The following is a 4,756-nucleotide window of genomic DNA, read 5'->3' on the forward strand; positions in this document are numbered from 1 at the left end:
TTTGGTGTAGTTGTTTAGATAATTTCTTTAGAAATTCCTATTCGCGTCTTTATTTTTGTTTAATATTTGTCATATGAAGTTACATGATTTTAATTAAATATCTGTAAAGAGAATATTTCTTTCGTTGATATATTTATTTTCACTATAGGCTGCAAGACTGAAAATTGTCGTTTCTAATTTGCTTTTATTCTACAAATGTGTATACATACAAGTTCTGATTAAAACAATGTAATTTTATTTTTTTAATTACTTTGTTTACAGCGGTTGTTTACGTGCTCGTGTAAGTAGGACGAGCATTGGCATTGTCTCGTTCTTCTGTTAACCGGAACACAATTGAACTTGTGTCCTGCTCAAAGTTGGCTCTCCACCACATGATGTAGTCAACATTTCGTATAGACTATAGCATTACACAAAATTTAATACAGTTTCTTATATCATTTTTTGTTTCAAATAGAAAAAATTTAAAGCACATCAAAATACGACTAAGAGCACATTTACAACAACAGAAAATTCGGGATTTAGGGCTGTTGCGTCATTTATTTTCTAAAATCATGGACCTATACTGACATTTCTACAAACAGATTATGTAAACCACAACGTACACTAAGTACATTTTGGTGTAAGCTGCTGTTTCAATATGAAAATTGGTATTGCAGAAAAAAGTGTATGAGTACGTCGCTGGCGGCTATACCATAAATATTAAAAATACAGAAAATCTGTAAGTATCGTTATGGGGGCTCTATTTAGAACAAAAATGTTTGCGTCAGAATACATTTCTATACGCTAAATATTAAAAATAACGAACATCTGTAGATATCATTATACGGGGCTAGGCTTAAATGCGGGCTAAAGTTTATATAAAGTTCATTATCGAACATTAAGTTCTAGTTTTTTTCTTGTCTCGTTAGAACAAAACCCAAAACGCGGAACAAATCAGATATAAATAATAATATAAACAAGTGGAAAAGCATTAAGTTCGGCCGGTCCGAACTTTGGATACCCTCCACTATAGATATACTGACAGGTACTTGAAATGAAAATATAGGGAACATTCCAAATAGTGGCCATATACCGAGAATTCTACAAACCGTAAACCATTATTTACACCAAATACAAACTTCAAAAAATTTTAATGGGAATGTTTCCCAAAATCTGTAAGATCCAAAAAGTGGACTGATACTGATAACGCATGGTAGAGTAGAAAATCCTCAAACTACTGCAATTTAGATTATATAGTTATATGAGAGTATGCCTAAAGGGGGACCAATATTGATTACATAGTATAGGAAATAGTGAATATTTGGGGATATCATTGTATGAGGGCTATGCCTAATTAGTGACCGGTATATGCCAATTTTGAACCCAATATTTTAACTGTTTATCTCAATTCTTTCATTCAGGAAGTATCACTATATTGAGGAGATACCTAAATGTCTGCCGATAAAACCCCCCAAAATACTGAAAATTAGGAGGTACTGTTATATGGGGGCTACCAGAAAAATTGGACCTAAATTTATAATACTTTGTAGAGACATTTACTACCCAATAAGAACTCAATGTACCAAATTTTAGCGTATTCGGTTGAAAAACGCCATCAAGAACCCCAAAATACCGAAAATTGGGAGGTACTGTTATATGGGAGCTATGCCTTAACGTGGACCGATATATCCCATCTTCGAACTTGACTGCCTGCAGACAACAGACAAACGTATTCAAAATTTCAGCACCCTATCTTAATTCCTTCAGAAGATAGCGTGATTACAACAGATGGACGGACATGGCTAGATCGTCTCAGAATTTTGCCCTGATCAAGAATATGTAAATGAACATTTCGATGAGTTACAAACGGAATGACAAAATTAATATACCCTCCATACTATGGTTATCTGACCTAGCCCTTGTGTGGAGGTGCCAGAAGAAGTGGACCGATAGCCCCCATTCTTTTAAAATTCCATAACAATTTTTTTGAATTTTTTTTTGCGAGCACATTTATGATTTTTGTTGCGTAGGTTAAGAAAAATATGCTGATTTGAAATATGTTCGCGTTCACAAATTCGGATGCTGCGCACAAAAGTTATAGCGGTTTTAATCTTCTATTTCAAATATAAATTAAATGAATTTCTATTTGTTGTAATTCGGATAGCCCCCATATAAGGGTACTCCCAATTTTCGGTATTTTAGGGTTCTTGAGCGCGTATTTATATATTATATTAAATAGTTATCTGTTCCGCGTTTTAAGTTTGGTTCTAAGACTCTGCTGTAATCATTCATCTGCGGAGGATAGGGAGATAAAAAATTAGAACGTAAGGTTCGATAATGAACTATATCTGCATTTAGACCTAGCCCTTGTGTGGAGGTTCCAGAAGGAGTCGACCGATATTCCCCATCATCGAATTTGAACTAAGTTTGGAAGAAATAATAAGATGGGCAAAGTTTGGTCCAAAGAAAAATGGGGTCTAGAACCAACATTTCGATGACGCACATTTTCACCGTTTTAAAGTGTTTACACCCTCATTAGCCATATGGCTGAGTGTATAATTATCCATTAAAAATTTCTGAAGGTCTGTTAGGATTCATCTGTTGAATAAACCCAAAGTAGTGAAGGGTATCATATAGTCGGCCCCGTCCGACTTTACTACTTTCCTTGCTGGATTATATTAACATAGTTAACTGATTTGTTCCGGTTTTTGGAGTCACCTCAATATACCCGTATTCCACCATAGTAATACACAATTTTCCGTTTATACCCTACATAGTATGGACTTGTAAGATGATTTACTCGATTCATCCATCTGTTATAATTATTCGTCCTTTGTTCTAGAATGACTATATCCGCCCGCTTTTGGGAATTGTCCCTATATAAAACCAATCGGCTAAAATTTGGGCCTTTGGTGCACTATTTACCTAAAATTGGACGCAACTATACTTTTCGTACCGTTAAAGTTCATATTTCCAAGACCCACGCATACACACCAACAACAAATTACACTCATAATTTTAATATATTACGATGTGGGAAAAATGCATTTCACTCGAGCAATGTTCGCTGAGAATCACATCGAACCGTTCCAATTCGCAGTTGAACCATTTAGGAGTAGTGTGTAAATTAATTAGGTCTTAATTCGGATTAGGCATTAATCGGGGGTCAGTGACCCTTAATCGGGGGTCAATGACCATTAATCCGGATTAAGGCTTAATCCGGGGTCAATGACCCTTGATTCGGTTTTAATGACCCTTAATCCGGATTAAGCCTTAATCCGGGTTCAATGACCCTTAATCCGGATGAAGCATCAATCCGGGATAAATGACTCTTAATCCGGATTAAACTTTAATCCGGGGTCAATGGCCCTTAATCCGGATTAAGCCTTAATCCGGGTTCCATGACCCTTGATCCGGATTAAGCCTTAATCCGGGTTCCATGACAGTTAATCCGGATTAAGCCTTAATCCGGGTTCCATGACAGTTAATCCGGATTAAGCCTTAATCCGGATTAAGCCTAAATCCGGGATAAATGGCTCTGAATCCGGATTAAACCTTAATCCGGGGTCAATGACCCTTAATCCATATTAAGCCTTAATAAGGGTTCAAAAACACTTAGTCCAGGGTCAATGGCCTTTAATCCGGACTAAATATTAATCCGGGGTCAGTGACCCTAATCCGGGGCCTTAATTCGGATTACGCATTAATCGGGAGTCAGTGACCCTTAATCCGGGGTCAATGACCATTAATCCGGATTAAGGCTTAATCCGGGGTCAATGGCCCTTAATCCGGATTAAGACTTAATCCGGGTTCAATGACCCTTAATCCGGATTAAGCCTTAATCCGGGATAAATGACTATTAATCCGGATTAAACCTTAATCCGGGTTCAATGACCCTTAATCCGGATTAAGCCTTAATCCGGGTTCCATGATAGTTAATTGACACTGGACTAATCAGGGTTCAAAGACCCTTAGTCCAGTGTCAATGGAACTTAATCCGGTGTCAATGATCTTTAAATCGGTGTCAATGACAATTACATCGAATTAAGCCTGAATTTCCCTACCAAAAATTATTAAAATTCGCCCCCTTTTAGGGGTATTCCCCATATAACCCCCTTTTTGTACCCTTCACCATAGTATGGAGGGTCCACTTTTTCTGGTAGCCCCCATATAAGGGTACCCCCCATTTTTAGTTTTAGTTTCGGGGTCAAAGACCCTTAATCCGGATTAAGCTTTAATCCGGTATAAATGACCCTTAATCCGGATTAAACCTTAATCCGGGGTCAATGGCCCTTACTCCATATTAAGCCTTAATCAGGGTATAATGGTCATTAATCAGGATTAAGCCTTAATCCGGGTTTAATGGAATCCGGGGTCAGTGACCCTTAATCCGGGTTCTATGAATTTAAATTCATTTCTATAAAATGAAGTGTTCTTGTCAAATCCGGATTAAGGATTAATCCGGATTAAGGCTTAATCAGGGGTCAATGACCAATAAATCGAACTAAGTCTTAATCCGGGGTCAATGATCTTAATCCGGGATAAATTACTCTTAATCTGGATTAAACCTTAATCCGGGGTTACTGACCCTTAATCCATATTAAGCCTTAATTAGGGTTCAATGAACCTTAATCCGGACTAATCCTTAATCCGGATTTGACAAGAACACTTCATTAAATAGAAATGAATTTAAATTATATGTAATATGTTCATATTTCGAGTTATAACCTTGCAAACCTCAGCTTCAAGGAATTTAAAATATTTTTGTAATTTCCCA

The sequence above is a fragment of the Musca vetustissima genome, unplaced genomic scaffold, assembly GCF_032173495.1.
Source record: "Musca vetustissima isolate MV318-11 ecotype Yass unplaced genomic scaffold, APGP_CSIRO_Mvet_v1 utg29717, whole genome shotgun sequence".
Lineage (NCBI taxonomy): Eukaryota > Metazoa > Arthropoda > Insecta > Diptera > Muscidae > Musca > Musca vetustissima.